Here is a 16922-nt window from a genome sequence, read left to right as displayed (position 1 = left end):
ATGGGCCAAAAGAGAGAGCTAGAGGAGCTCCTCCTGGCTCGACTTTCAATTTCTCCATCTCTATGAGGTTAAAGCAGAGGCCTTCTGGAGAGGGTAAATAAATGTCAGTTCATCTTTCTATTATACTGCATTCAATTGTGTAAATTAAATAAAATAATAAAAGTCTATTCACCAGGACAGATGAAGCTCATGTAAACTTACTGGCATCCAATTAATAGATGCATATGCTCAGTCACAAATATATTATGATTATGATGATAATAATATCAAAATAATCACTTGTATTTATATAGCGCTTCAAGGCTTACAAATGCTTTGCCTACGTTATTTCATTTGATTCTCACAACAACCCAGTGAGGTAGATGCTATGATTGTCATACCCATTTTCCAGAAGAAGAAACTGAGACTCAGGAGAGGTTTCATGACTTGCTTGGGGTCGCCAATTTAGTAAGTGTTTGAGACAGAATTCCAAGTCTGTGCTCTCTTCACTATTCCAAGCTGACAATAATATCACTACTACTACTACTATGACTAGTACTACTACTACTACTACTACTACTAAATAATAATAATAATAATAATAGAGTTTGAAAAGTTGTAACACACAAAAAAATTATCTCCAGAAAGATTACTCTCTCCATGTTAAAAGGTTGTGGATTGCTGGTCTACCCTCATCTTCTCATTTTACAGACACTAAAACTGAGGCCCAAGAAAGTAAGGAGACTTTCCCCACTTTGGTTCTGTTGTTTCTAATTATTTAATTAATAGCAATTAACTAAGCACCTCTAGACTCTAGGTGCCCAATTTGGCACTCAGTCATTTTATGGGTGAGGAAAAGGGTCAGGAGCAGGTAGGTGTAGGACCTGCCTTTGGGGAACCCATAGTCTGGAAGAGACGGACTAGCGGTAGACCATGTACCTGCCCTCAAGGAACTCACACTCTACTGAATGGAGAACAAAGGGAGGGGGCAAAAGAGGTGGATTGGGCAATATCCTTAGGAAACTCCCAGTCGCTGGGAAACAGAGAAGGCTCAGATGTATGCCCTGTCCTCAGAAAGCTCACTGACTTAAGGAGACAGAGAAGGCAAGGGGTAGAACTGGTCTTTGCCCCTGAGAGTGCTGGTAGGGGACATGGAAGAAATAAACCTGTTGACAAACTAACCAATGATGGTAGAAAAACATTGTTTGTGGAGAGGGGGGAAGATTGGCCAGAGGGCAAAGGGAGGAGGGGACATTTCCATCACCTATTTAAAGGGACAGGATGACTGTCTATGAGCTGTTGCCCTCTATACCTGAGCACCAAGCCCCAAGGGGCAGCCAACCTTCCACACGTCATCCAGGTGATTCGGTGTATATGGCTCCATTTCAGTACCCTGGAGATGGGATAAAGAATCACAGAGATACTGACTCTCAGAGCTGGGAAGGACTAACATCTTGCCTTCTCTCTCTCATCTCTTGTAGCCAATCATTTGCATTACACTGTGGTTTCTAACTCCCCAGCATCTCTCATGTCCCTATTTCTCTCCTTGATTTCACTGAACCCTCATTCAACCTGTCATCTCCTCTCATCTGGACTTGTACCTGTTAAAGAGCACTGGATTTGAAGGACCTGTGTTGGAATCCTGTCTCTGCCACTTCATTGTGTGACCTTGAGGAAATCACTTAACTTCTCTGGGTCTCAGTTTTGTCCCCTGTAAAATCAGAGTCGGACCAGATTGTGTCTAAAGTCCCTTCCAGCCTTAAATCTATGAGCCTGTGACTATTGTAATAATATTCCCTGCCTCTGATTTCTCTCCCCCATCTCACCCACCATCGATTCCAGTCCAAAAGACCACATCATTCCCTCCTTTAAAAAACACCCATTGCTTACTAAATAAGGATTAAACTGATCCAGACATTTTAGGTTTTCCACAGTTTTATTCCAATCTGCCTTTTTCACTTGCTTTCACAATCAAACTGAATTTCATTCTGTCTCTCATATTAACGAGGCAGCTAGGTGGCAAAGCAGATAGAGTGCTGGGTCTGAAGCCAGCAAGACTCATCTTCCTGAGTTCAGATCTGGCTTCACACACTTACTAGCTGTGTGACCCTGGGCAAGTCACTTAATCCTGTTTGCCTTGATTTCCTCATCTGTAAAATGAGCTGGAGAAGGAAATCGCCAACCACTCCAGTATCTTTGCCTAGAAAACCTCAAATAGGGTCAGGAAGAGTCAGACGCAACAAAACAACAACCAATCTCATTCTCATGCAGCCCTCTAGCATTTCCAAGTCTTTGCCACATTGCCCTACCTGCCTGCTTCCTTCCCCTCCCTGAGCCTAAAATGGACTTCCCTTCTACCTCTGTGGAAGTTCCTCCATTTAAGATACAACCTGAGTGCAAATCTTCCACAAAGCCTTCCCTGATCTCCCCAACTGGAAGAGTGTTAGTAAGTGTTTGAGACAGAATTCCAAGTCTGTGCTCTCTCCACTGTTCCAAGCTGACAATAATATTGCTACTACTACTACTACTACTACTACTACTAATAATAATAATATTTTCTTCAATTTTTAAAAATCATGCTTGCCTGTCCCCTCTCTTCTTTGCCGTTGTCCCAGTTCTCCCTTATATTGTAGTTATTCCCACTGATATTTTCCTCACTATCGACTTGTAAGCTCTTTGAGGGCAGGGTCTGTATACCCTCTATCTTTCTATTGCCTGCACTGAACATAACAGGGCTCTATATAGTAGATGCTTAAGAAATCTTCAGCAAATCTAGAGAATGTCTGGTCCAGCAGGAAACAAGGGTCCTCTCCTGACTGGTACTACCCAGCCTTCCCTGGCAGTAAGTGTAAAAACATTGCTGGAGTCTTCCTGGATGAGACGAATCTTCCTGGGCTCAGAAGACCAGTGCCATGAGGAGAATCCAGTCTTGGAGAGAGTTTGTAAGGTATTTCCCTAGATAAGCCCAGTGCCCGCTAGAAGAGTGAAACCTGACACCTTTTCTTATGAATCTGATATGGCCTCCTTCCCGCCTACACCAAAGAGAATGAATGTCCCACTTTGGGTTCTGTGGAAGACAGGGGAAGGGACCATGTGGGTTGAATTGGCTAGGGCCAGGCTACCCACAAAACCTCCACCATCTGGTTTTGGAGTCATCTCAGCCCTTGTGGTGGGGTGGGATGGGGCAGGCCAGGAGAGCAAGTTCCATCTACACGCTGTAGACAAACCCATTCCCTTGCTCAGAAATCTCAGAGATCTCAACTATGTTTGAAATATGGAGCTGAGCCCAGCCAGCAACTGAGAAGCCAGCAATTCCCTAGGAAAATTTCCCTGGCCTCTCAGCACTTCCCAGAAGCAGCGTTGCCAAGTCTGTGGCTCTATTCTCCATGGGTTAGGGAGAGAAGGGGAGTCAGAAGAACAGAACTGAGCATCCTCAGTCCTGCCCTCATGAAGCTTATAGTCTAAGAGACTCAGAAGAGGACAGACCCTTCTGGTAGGTGGGGCAGGGCAAGGAGAGGGTTAGAGAACATTGTCTTTTCAAGTATCCAACTGTTTGTGCAGTGAAATCAGGTCTAAACAGAAAGAACTGGGACTGGAGGCAAAGGACTTTAGCTCAAATGCATCCGCTTTGCTAATCCAGGTCACCTCGGGCCACTCACCTACCTCTTTGAGCCTTGCTTTCCTCCTCTGTTAAATGGAGAGGGTGAAGTTGGACTAAGTGCCCTCTGTGCTAAATTTCATATACTATGTGAAGTAAGTGATAGAAGACTCAGTATTCCTGCCTATTGTGTACCCCTCCTGGAGGGCACTGCCTATTCCTAGGTAACAGTCAAAGACTGAGACTTCTAGTCGACAGGTCAGCTAGGTGGTGCAGTGGATTGAGCACTGGGTCTGGAGTAAGGAAGACCTGAGTTCAAATCTGACCTCAAACACTTGATAGCTGTGTGACCCTGGGCAAGTCATTTAACTGTTTGCCTCAGTTTCCTCTTCTATAAAACAAGTTGGAGAAGGAAAAGGCAAACCACTGCACAGTCTTTGCCAAGAAAAAACCCCAGATGGGGTCACAAAGAGTCAAACATGACTGCAAAATGACTCAACAGCCAGTTAATATAGTGAATATAGTACGCTGGACATAGATTCAGGAAAACCTGAGTTTAAATTCTGCCTCAGGCATGTAAAAGCTGTGTGTCCCCCTGGACAAGTCACTTAACTTTTCCAAGCCTCAGTTTCTTTATTTGTAAAATGAAGGGATTAGACTCAATGGTCTCTAAGATTCTTTCAAACTATAGATATAAGATCTTATCCTATGACTGTCAGAGACCCATTTACCCAGAGGCAGAGAAGAAGGTATACGTGGGCTAAGACCTATGTGGTTCTCTAAGTTCCTGTAAGGAATGCCAGGCCATGCAGATGCCCTCCAGGTCCCCTGACTTGGCAATTGAATTGCCATGAAAATGAGCCATAGGCCCCCTTTGGTGGAAAGTAGCCAAGGTTGGGCAATTTTAAGTCCTATTCCTCTGTGCCTGAAGCCCCAGGGGCAGTTCTCACAACCTGTTTAAAGATGCCTCCTCCTCCTCCCCTTCTCCCACCCTTTTACTTCCCACACTGAGACAATTTCTCAGGCCACCCAAGGATTCAACCCACTTTGTAGCAGCATGTTGTATCATCAATAACCCTGGTCTTAGAGTCAGGAAGCCTGGATTCAGGATATAGTTCAGCCACATATTCTCTGTGTGACTGTATACAAATTCACTTAACCTCTCCAGGATTCAGTGTTCTCTCTAAAAGTCCCATGCCAAGAAAATCCCAGCAATTACCTGCAAATGCCATGTTTGTGAATGTGTGTATTTTCAGTTTCACAAACATCAATGTAGCCCTTTCTTGGGTCATACTCTTCTATCTAGGACTCCAATGGTTATTGTCTATTATGATTCATTAGTATCTCAAATGAGGGAAGCCATTCAATGTAAAATTTCACCTTTGAGTGGGTTGCCAGAGCACTGAGAAATTAAGGGATTTGTCCAGGGTCACACAGTCAGTGTGTGTCAGAAGCAGGACTTGAACTCAGGTCTTCCTGGTTCTAAGACTAGCACTCAATCAACTACACCATCACCACACAGCCTCTTGTTGACCATAATTTGCTCATAAACTTCCAGAATGTCTGTAAAGTGCCCTGAGACACCTTACAGTGCCCCTCTTTAGCCAAAAAGGAAACAGAGACCTAGAGAGAAGAGATTAACCTAAGATTATAGAGTGACTCAGTGGTAAGGCTGGGACACAAACCCAGACCTTTTCCTTCTAAGCTTTGTGCTTTTTATTCTGTCAAATAATGAGCATTAAAACCTATGGGCAAAAAAAAAAAACAACCTGAAACAAAACAAAAGAAAAAAAAAACAACCTATGGGCCACAGACCCTGGAGGGTTATGGAATTGTTGCAAACTTAAGTGACTGCATATAATAAATAAGCAAATATACTTTCTGCAAACTGAATTAACAATACATCTAGAATATACACATATCACCATTTTTAAAAAGCATGTGGTTGCTACTGGGACTAATAAAATACAAAATCATTTAAAAGAAATGCTGAATTCACTGAACCTTTTGGTCATTACATTTGCTGCCACATTCGTAATCTAACATTGCAGTTCCCAAGGTGCCACATGGGGAAGAAAGAATGCCGCTGAAACCTACCTACAAGGAAAGATAGGAAGAGAGGTTAGAGCAGTCTAAGGGCACACAGTGGAGGGCCATGCAGGAGGCAAAAGAGCTTTTAGCATGGTGAGGGATCCACTCACAAGATATCTGGAAGAGGAGACTGTAGGAAAGACTTACCAAAACAAACAAATAAACCAAAAACAACTCAGACGTTATCATACCCCAAAAAGCCGGCCAAGATCTATCAATCACTACTGATCTACATACTCACCTATATTCCCACCTCTACAAAATGTTTACGAGAATAATCTACATGTTTCAAAGGCTTCTTTGATGAAGAAGGAAATAGGAAAGAGGGCAGGCTTATACAAATGATATTGTATAACAGCCCACACCTTTATGCAATGGAGTGAAAGGTTTAAATAACAGGATCCCACTGGCTTGTTCGTTGACTATGAAAACAAGCATTTATCATCTAGGGCAAACACTTTCTCAAAGACTCTCCTCTGGCAAAGGGTCTCCCAGATACATGTCAAAATCATAAATGATTCCTTAAGATATCCAACGACAGAGATAACTTTGTTCAACAGCCCTGTGATGCTGAATATCAAGAAAGCAAACAGGAGTGTGGACGCTCTCACTGAAGGTGTTTGTCACCATCAATGGGAGTATCCACCAGAAAGTCAAAATGAAAGAGAAGTTCCTTAGGGAATATAGATTTAGAGTGGGATGGGACCTTCAAAGTTAAATCTAACCCCCTCATTTTATAGATCAGGAAACTGAGGCCCAAAGTGGTTAAATGACTTGGCCAGGTCACATAGCTAGGTCCAAGTATCAGAGCTAATATTCAAACCCAAGTCTTGCTCACTACAAGGCCAATGCTCTCTATTCACCACACCATACTACCACTGAGGGGTGGAAAGGTCCTCGAGATGCTCTTGTCTGTACGTTGTGTTGTGGTAGTTGCATCAAGCCCTGCCACATTGAAAAGCCTTTTCTATAAGGTCCATAATCACTGATAAGTTTTGCTAACCATCCACATAGGAAAAATCAAGTGGATGAAGAATATCTATTGTCTAGGCAACTTGTTGGTTGCATAATCTATGAAGGCCAATGTTGTCATTCATTTTTTAAGCATATCTGACTCTCGTGACCTCTTTGGGTTTTTTTTTTTTTGGCAAAGATACTAGAGTGGTTTGCCATTTCCTTCTCCATCTCATTTTACAAATGAGGAAACTGATGCAAATAGAGTTAAGTGACTTTTCTAGGTCTTCCTGACTTCAGGCCCCTGGACACGCTATCCACTGAGCCACCTAGCTGTCCCTCAGAGGTCAATGAACCAGACCCAACATTGAACAAGAAAAGGAAAACTATTCAGTCAACAAGTCAATAAACATTTATTAAATGTCAGACACTGTGCTAAGTGATAAGCATACAAAAAAGGATGAAACCGTCCTTGCTCTCAAGGAGTTCACAATCTAATTAATTGTTTAAGTTACCTTTGGGAAATTCCACCCTTCTTTTCAAGACTCCAAGATTCTCTCTGAAGGGCCCTCCTTTTATTTTTTAAAGACTATGTTTCTTCTGATGATGTTGTTTGGCTAAATATCATGAAATTCTACAGTCTCTAAAGAGGTGAATTTGAGGACCACTTAAAGGACGATGGAAATAGGTGTGATGAGCGTGAACAGATGAGGCCTTGTGTGGCAGAAGGATGTCAGCCAAACAATGTCTGATTAGAAAAAAACATGGGCAGGTCCCATGGTGACAGCAACGGATAACTGAAAAACAGCCTGTAAACTCTGTTAACCATTCTTTGTTGTACTCCTCTCCTGGCTCAACTCTTATCTCTCCAGACTTTTCCACCTACTTGTCAGTATCTTGCTCACCCTGGGGATCCTGCTGTCCCTGGAGCCCCTCCTCTGAGTAGTGAGGTCCACCACTGGACTGAGGACCACCACCCTTTTCATCAATTGCCCAGGACATTCATGTTCACTTCCCTCTTAGATTCTTTCCTGATTATCTGAACTTTCTACCATGTCTTGTTCAGTCATTTTTCAGTTGAGTCCAACTCTTTGTGACCCCATTTAGACTTTTCTTGGCAAAGATACTGAGTGTTTTGCAGCTCATTTTACAGATGAGGAAATGGAGGAAAACAGGGCTGAGTGACTTGCCCAGGGTCACACAGCTATTAAGTGTCTGCGGCCAGATTTGAACCCAGGAAAATGAGTCTTCCTGACTCCAAGCCCAGTGTTCTACCCACTGTCACGTAGCTACCCCTATCCCAACCTGGGAACTCCTAACCCCCACCATTTCCAGTTTCTTTTTATGTATTGTCTTCCTCCATAATAATATAAGCTTTTGATGGGTAGAGACCATGTTTTCTGCTTGTATTTGTTGTATTACCTCCGTTTATTAAAGTGTCTGATAGTAACAGGAGCATTATTCTATGACCAACTTTAATACACTTAGCTCTCCTCAGCAATGCAATGATCTAAGATAATTCCAAAAGACTCATGATGGAAAATGCTATCCACAGCCAGAGAAAGAGCTATGGAGTCTGAATGCACATAGAAGCACAGTATTTTCTCTCTCTCTCTCTCTCTCTTCTCTCTCTCTCTCTCTCTCTCTCTCTCTCTCTCGTCTCTTGTTTCTTCTTTCTCATGGTTTTCCCCTTCGGTTGTAATTCTTCTTTACAATATGACTAATGCGGAAATGTGTTTAATGTGATTGTACATGTAGAGCCTATATCAGATTGCACACTGTCTTGGGGAGGGGACAGGGAAATGCAGGAGGAGGAGAAAATTTAGAACTCAAAATCTTATACAAGTTAATGTTGAAAACTAATAACAAATAAATAAAATTATTAAAAAACAGAAAAATGTCTAACATATAGTATAATTGCTTAGTAGATGTTCTAGGTAACCATACAATGTTGAGACCTAGAGGAACCCCCAGCCCCACCCCAGTACAGGTGGAGCTCTTGTGGAAGATTTATGGGAGGATATAAACAAAGAGGAAACAGGGCAGGTATGTGTGGGCTAGCTAATCTGCATATGTGTATTATTAGACATAATACCCACATAGATGGGATTCGTCAAAGTATCAAAGCAAGTGTTTCCTTAAGCAGCAAATACTAATGGCATAACTGCTATCATATGGGGTGTCTAAATGTTTTTGACATTAGAAAGGGGTCCTCATGCTAAAACCACTGTCTCCATGAAACCTCGAGCTTTTCTAAGCATCTTCTCCTATCAAGTTTCTGGATAGGAGAAAATTGTCATTCTCCTTCCTCTGTGAAAAGTACAATAAAAAATCAAACATCTGTACTCTTCCCTCAATGTTAAGTAAACAAAGGGAGTAGTTTTCTGGGATGGGAGAGAATCATGGAGACACAAGGCCGGGGAAGTCTTTTCAGCATGAATTTGGGGTAACATCCCTCCTGTTGACATAAGCAGACATCCGTCCTTAGCAAATGGCTTCCAACAATGGCTCTTGTGGAAAAATGTTTCCTACAGCAGTTACCATTTGTGGCCCCCAGTCAATGTTGTTCTCAGTGGAGATACTCTTGCTTCCTGGAATAACCCATAGTCGGTCTCTGTGGCAGCCCTCAGCAGTAACCCTGGCGATGCATAGATCTTCCCAGGAAGAGCTCACCAAGGGAAGAATTTGCATGAGGTGAGCAGTGATGCAGTACAATGCCGTAGAAAAAAGTCCTAGCACTAGGGTCAGATAATCTGAGTTCAAATCCTACCTTGCCATTCATTTTAGTCATCGGGACATATGACATTAATAATACTAACACCTAGTACCACAAAAGTCTTCTTCCTCCAGTTATGCTTCGTCATCCTCCATTGCTTTTGCTCCAGATGAAAAACTTCCCATTTATAACTGTGGAACCTTCTTGCAGCTGCTCAGGCCTGCGAGTCAGAGGAGCTGAAGTAGCTTTTCTATCTTTGTGAAGACTCCATATTTCAGCCCTGGACTTCAGCCGACCCCAAGTTTCTTGCTTCTCTTCTTGGTGCCCATCCAGAGAACTGCCTTTGGACCCCCATAACTTCCACCTTTCACCTCTTACCAACCCATCCCTGAACCCCATCCTCAAGGCCCCAACTCCGATCACCTTCTTGTTCCTTGAGCCTGGTTGATTCCTTGGACTTAGAGATCTGTTACTCACCATCCTCAATTATCTTTCCCCTTTGGTAGACCTGGCAGCTCTTTCCAAACACTCATTTCTGTCTTTCCTTCTCACCCCATCACCATGTTCTTAAGAGAGTGTTTTCCAAAGCTGATTCACAAAGGAAAAGAGAATAAACAAATCCAGAAACAACCCACCAGGCTAAGGTGACTAGAAGCATGTGGACCAGACAACAGACCAGCGTCAGATTACTGGGCCACTAAGCTTTCTTATCTGATCCTTAGCTAAGGTGCTGGCCTTGTCCATCCTGCCTTTCCCCTCCCCACAAGGTGCAGTGAAGCTAGCTGGCTTATGATTTCAGACAACAGTGATGTCTTTATCCCCTGAAGAGCCTCCAACTCCCCAAACACGCACACACACATTTTGGGGATATGCAGCAAGAATACATATTGTCTATTGAAGGAAGGCCACTGGCTCTGTTAATTAACAAGAGAAAATTGTAAAAGGTTATCAGAGACCTCAAAGACTCCATAAAACCTCAGGTTTATGGACAATACTGTCCTTCTGTGAGAGAGACTGTTAGCTTGCTCAGAAAAATAGTATAAATAAATCTGTATCTGGAAAGATAGACTTGTATAAAGAAGGTTGTACGCTCTGTGTGTGTGTGTGTGTGTGTGTGTGTGTGTGTGTGTTCTTGAATGTGGATATGGGAATTCATACAACATTTCATTTGAGAGGCAGAATGTTAGAACAGAATGGAATATATTATAATAGAGTCAGGAAGGCCCTGGGTTCAAATTCTGCTCCAGGAACATCTATCTGCATGACCCCCAGAAAGTCAGTTAGCTTCTCGATTTACTTATCTGACAAATGCAAATGGCAGTAGCTCCCTTCCTCAGAGTTACTGTGCGGATTAAAGGAGATACTTATATAGACATTTATGTAAACCTTAAAACATCACGCAAGTGTCAGCTATTGTTATTATTTAGATTGTTCTGAAGTCCCTCACTTAGGTAATAAATTCCACGATGTTAGAAACATCCATCAAATAGAGTGCTTTCTGGGGATGGGATCTTGTGTGAAGGATCCAGCCATGTGCCTTAGCCCTTGCTTGCTGAAGATGGCTTCTGGAGTCAACTACTCACTTCAGTACTTTTTTTTCACCTTTCCCTAGTTTCTAAATCTTCTTTATCTGTGGACCCCAAGCCAAGACCCTGAGCTTCCTGGGACTTCCTGGCCTTGTATTGGTGGAGGACCCTGGGCTTAGAGATCTCCCATACCTGAACCTGTATTTGCTCCCTCTATCTCTTCTCCCCCACTATCTATACTCACCCCAGACTTCAAGAGCATACTTCACAGATTTTGTTCAGATGGAAGAAGAGACTACGTAAATTCAGAACTAACACACCAAACAGATCATCAAATGTGTTTAGTCCTTGTCATTTAAGCTCATAGAATCAATCATTAAGCTACAGGCAGACAGGACGTAGAAGGAATGGCAGACACTATTTATTCCCAGTTAATCCTTAGCTAAAGTTCCTTTGACCCAGATTGGCCCATCATGATCTTTTCTAGACTGGGGATGCCTGGCTCTTTCAAAGGTCTCAGTGAAAATGGCATTTTTAGCCTCAGAACAGTGGAGGATCTAGATTAGAGAGGGATAAGGATTAAGTTGGTGGGAGGAAATGGGACAATCTAAGGACATCTTGGCCTTGGGTTTTTGGCAGAGCCTCGCCTCTCATGGAGGTCTTACCAATCACCCTGACTTGTTTCACTTATGGGATGCATTGAATGGTAGAGGTCCTCATCACTGGAGCTCTTCAAGAACACTAGGAACCTTGGAATGGAAATTCCTCCCTCTAGTATGGTTTGGAAAAGAAGCCTGTTTCTTCTTCTTCCAATGCTGAAGTCATCTTTTTTCTATGGGGTTAGAGTGGTAATTATTAGATACAACCAGGAACTGGGATAACCTATACCTCAGAGCAATCCCATGCCTTCAATCAATCATCTAGTCAGTTAAGTGTTAAGTGACTACTAGGGGTCAACATTGTGCTTCACATTGGAGATATAAAAACAAAAATGAAACAATATCTGCCCTCAGAAAGCTTACATTCAATCAGACTTTACAGGTCCTGTGGCCATACTTCTTCCTACATAATCGCTTGTCATTTAACTTTAAACCCCTAAGGAAATATAAGGATAGAAAAAGAACAAACATTTATTAAGCCCCTACTATGTTGCAGGGACTATGCTAACACTTTACAAATATAATCTCATTTGATCCTAACAACTCCAGAAGGTAGGTATGATTATTGTCCCTATTTTACAGTTGAGGAAACCGAGGTTAAGTGATTTGCCCAGGATCCCACAGCTGTTAAGTATCTGAGGCTGAATTTGAACTCAGAACTTCCTGGCTCTATCCACTGTACCACCTAGCTGCTTTGTATATAACCAAATATAGAGAGTGTCGTATTCTACAAATTCAAAAATAGAATGCGACTTCACTCCAAAAAATATACAGAGACTGTCCATTATCTAATATAAGGCCTTCTTCTATCCTCAGTCATACCAGATATCAGAATCCTTTACCTCCAACACCAATAAGATTCCAAGAATTCCCAAGTATGAAAAGTGCATTTCCTTTTTTTCTTCTTTTTCTCACTGGGCATACTTGGAGGATGGGCACAGCTTCTCCCATCTAGAAAGTGGTATTCTGTGAAAAATAATCGGTGAACAAGAGGGAAGTTCTTTGGAGATAGGAAATGCCCAAGGTGCTAACCTTTGACACTATTCAGGAGCTAGATTAAAGCCTGGAGGTGCCCTGGCTCTGAGTCCAGGCCTACCTCAGGACTGGGTTACTTATGACCTGCCTATTCTGCTCTGATGCTCCCTGTTAATTTTGAAGGAATCTTGCTTGAAACAGCAAATCAGAGATACAACTGATTAAAATTAATAGGGCTGAAGGGTCAGTGCTGTATTTTATGTGGGGTTTAAAAGATTAAAGATTTTCAGATAGTCACACTGTACACAAATCACATTTTGCAAGCATCTCTGGGAAAAATTCCCAGGGAGACTCTTAGAGCAAGTTAAAGGCACCAGCTTTATTTAATTTTTAAAAAAAAGATGAAGCAAAAATGAAGGGACTTTCCTGTGCCTTAGACGCTCAGGGTTTGCTTCACCCTACTTTCCAATGAATCAGCTGAGTCAGGAAAAGGCACCTGAATGAACCTCCTATTTAAAAAGAAAGGACAAAATCAGACATCATTTTCGTATTAGAAAAAACAACTTTCAATCACCTATGTCCTTTTAACCTGCTGAGTTAATGTGCTGAATTCTATACATAAGAATGTAGGCTCTGATCTGAGTCCTCAGATAGTAGTTGGAGTGGTTACTAATCCATGCCCCTTTACTTCTCCAACTTTACCTCCATCTCCAGCCCCGCTTCTCTCAGGACTAATGGTGCACACTTATAAGGCAGTTGGTGCAGAGGAGGTTTCCGTCAGAGACCTACTGTACAAGTGTTCCCAAACCACACATGCTTTGCCTCAAGAAGTATGGACACACTCATTTGTGCATTCAATAAACATTTATCAAGTACTTTTTATTGCAAAGCTGGGAATTTTTGTTTGCTTGGGCTCATAATTCCATTGGTTTAATGAGCTGCTGGTGAGGAAATTCCCTCTATGTGATTCAGATCAGTAACTTTCTGCAACTTATAGTCTTAGAGAATGTCTAGGGCAGAGGTGGGGACTCAGAGAAGTTAAATAATTGCCCAGAGTCACACAGACAGTATGTGAAAGAGACAAGACCTAAACTCTGGTCTTCCTGTCCCTGAAGCTGTCTCTCTTATCCACTCTATCTTGGTATTTCTTCAAGGCTAGGGATCCAGAAACAAAAACAAAACATTTCTTTGCCTCAGAGAGATTGCCTAAAGTTTCTTAGACTTGTATTGTCTCTACCAGCTCAACTGGCTTTCCATGTGAAATCCATCCACCCATCATTATATCTTTCCTAACATCCCCTGTATGCCCAACTGTGTGTCCACTCAATCAATCGCTCATAAACATTTATTAAGTGCCTACTATGTGCTAGGCACTGTGCTAAGCGCTGGGGATTAAAAAAAAAAAGGAAAGACAGGCCTTCCCTCAAGGAGCTTACAATTTTAAGGGGGAGGTAACATGCAAACAGGTACGTACAAAGCAAGTTATATACAGGATAAACAGGAAATAATTCACAGAGGAACAGTACCAGAATTAAGAGGGGTTGGGAAAAATTTCCTGTTAACAAGGGATTTTAGTTGGGGACTTAAAGGAGCAGAGACCCCAGGCCCTGCCTGCAGGGAGATGACGTTCCAGGGAAGATGGAGGAACAGACTTGGACACCAACCTCAGGCAGCTCATAGTCCAGAGAAGGGAATCACCACCAGGCAGCAGGTAAAGGTTAGTAGAGGGCAGTGAGTGTGTGAGTGATCAGTGCTGCTCCGAGATGTTCAGGTGATGATCTCTTGTATGCGGTCAGAGCACAAGGAACCCTCTGTGGGATGCTATTACAGCTTGCACCTTTACGGCTGGGCCATTGCCCGTTCTGTTTCCCACCTTTGCCTTTGATAAACGTTTTCAGACTATCTCTAGCTCTTCTTATGCTGAGATCACATTTCTTCTGTGTGGTTATGCTGGTGGTTATTAGACACTTAATCAGAAATTAGGGTAGCCAGTCTCGACTGTTACGTTTCCAAGACTTGACTTTACATTCCCTCAGAACCACAGAATCTCAAGCTCTCAAAGCTGGAAGTGACATCAGAGAAAATTTAGACCATCACACATCTGAAAAGGATTTTTCCCTAAAATATCCATGACAAATGGTGATCCAGACTCTACCTAGAGTCCTGGGTAGCTGGGTGGCACGGTGCCGTGGTGGCTAGAGCTCAGGGCTTGGGGTTGGGAAGACTCATCTTCCTGAGTTCAAATCTAGCCTCAGAAACTCACTAGCTGTGTGACCCTGGGCAAGTCACTTACTCCCTGTTTGCCTCAGTTCCTCATCTGTAAAATGATCTGGGGAAATGGCAAACCACTCTAGTATCTTTGCCAAGAAAACCCCAAATGGGGTCATGAAGAGCTGGATCCAAATGAACAACAACAATAAACAACCATGTCTGCCCTCAGTCTTATCTTCTATCTGCAGGGCCTTTAAGTGATCTTCATCGGGCATGGGCTGTCGTCCCACTTGCATCTGGTGCTGACTTATTAGACGTGTTTCCAGTAACACTCGTTCCCATCGAGTCTGCACAGACAAGTCCAAGACGTGTCGAGTTCCCTGGCAGTGGCTTCTCTTGGGCACTGTGTGTTTTGGATCCCAGCCTTGCAAACTGTGTTGTGAGCTTGGCTGGTTCCACAGTGCCATCACCCATGTCAGCTTTTCCAGGGCCCAGAGCCAGGCCATTGATTTTTTTTTTCTTCTTTTGTGATTCAGTTTTCCAGGAAAGCTCTGCTGGAGCATCTGGTTTCTAGCAAAGCCCTCTTTTGATGAGACAAATGTAGAGCAGAGCTGAGCAAGGCTGCAGCTCCGGCAAACCACACAAAGCCATGCCTCCGAGGTATTAAATAGCTACTCCATGCTTCTTTCCCCTCCCTTCCATTTCCCCTCAGGATAAAGGAGAGCTCATTAAATCCTCAATTTTCTAGTTCCTGGGGTGAAAGCTCCATCCCAAATGGATTGTATTGCAGCGATCATATTGAGGTTGCGAGAAATAATGATAATAATCATAATCATAATCATAATCACAATCATAATCATAATCAAACATTTATATAGCCCCTACTATGTGCCAGGCATTGTGTCTGGTTAAAAATACAAATATCTCATTTGATCTTCACAACCCCGGAAGGCAAGTGCTTTTATTATTCCCATTTTACAGATCAGGCAAATAGAGATTAATTGACTTGCCCCGGTCACACAACTAGTAAATGTCTGAGGCAGGATTTGAACTCCAAGTATTTTTGCCTCCAGGACAAGCATTCTATCCACTGTACCACCTTGTTTGGGTTTTTTTCAGTCTCCTCCAACTCTTCATGACCTCCTTTGGGGTTTTCTTGGCAAAACGATACTAGAGCCATTTCCTTCTCAGGCTCATTTTACAGATGAGGCAACTGAGGCAAACAGGGTTCAGCGACTTGCCCAGGTCACACAGTCAGTAAGCGTCTGAGGCCGGATTTGCCTTAGGGAAAGTCATACCTTGATATCTGCATAGAGCTGGATTCAAATTCCAACTCTACCATATGTTAGTTTTATCTGACACTATGTATGTCTCTCTTTGCTGAGCTCAGTTTCTTCCTCTAGTGAGTGGAAATAATAACGTTTAAGTGTGGAGTTGAAGTCACTCCACCCCACTTAGCCTTGCTATATTTATCAGGAGAAAACAACTACATTATAACGGAGGTACAAACAAGGCCTGGCCATCTCACTAGATGTGACAGGAAGTCTATTTGGATTGACTGGGAGACTTGGTTGCGTCCTCTGGGGCTGTACAAAATTATCAGTCTAGTTAGAATCGGGGATTTGAGCGCCTGGCAGTGGAAGGAAGACTTGGTGAGCTTTGGCTGTGTCCTAGGGACATCCCTGGAACAGCTGACGGCATTGCCAACATTGGGATCGAAGGACAGACTAGATGCAGATTCAAGACGCTAGAAAGTGCCCAGCAGAATAGCTGCAGTAGGTATACTAGCTATTATAGCTATAAAGGCAAACATCTTGAGGACTCTAGCAGGATTTGTCAATTATACCTTTTCCCCATGTGCTTTCTAATTTGAAGCCCAGTTTCACTTAGATTCTGTGTGTTTGAGGGAGATTTGTCACAAACTTTTTATAAAATAAATTTTATTTTCATGAAAATCTTTTTGTTTCTTCCTCCTTTTTCCCCTCCCCACTTCCACACTGAGAAAGCAAGGGAAATAAAATCCCTGTTACACACATGTATAGTTAAACAAAATAAATTCATGTACTAGCTGTGCTTAAAAATTCATGCCTCCATCTACACTCTAAGCCTGTCACTTCTTTATCAGGAGGCTGGTAGCTTCTTTCATCATAAATCGTATGGGATTGTGGAATTTCTGAGTCTTTCAAAGTTCTCTGCCTTTACAATATTGTTGT

General features: G+C 42.6%; 1 pseudogene; it reads left to right on the top strand.

Moving 5' to 3' along the window:
* LOC110197355 (general transcription factor IIH subunit 4 pseudogene) overlaps window positions 1-16922 on the top strand; it is a 103206-nt pseudogene that overhangs the window by 53752 nt on the left and 32532 nt on the right.

This window comes from Phascolarctos cinereus, unplaced genomic scaffold (genome assembly GCF_003287225.1).
Source record: "Phascolarctos cinereus isolate Bilbo 61053 unplaced genomic scaffold, phaCin_HiC Scaffold_2;HRSCAF=192, whole genome shotgun sequence".
Classification (NCBI taxonomy): Eukaryota; Metazoa; Chordata; class Mammalia; order Diprotodontia; family Phascolarctidae; genus Phascolarctos; species Phascolarctos cinereus.
This window is presented reverse-complemented; position numbering and strand designations above follow the sequence as displayed.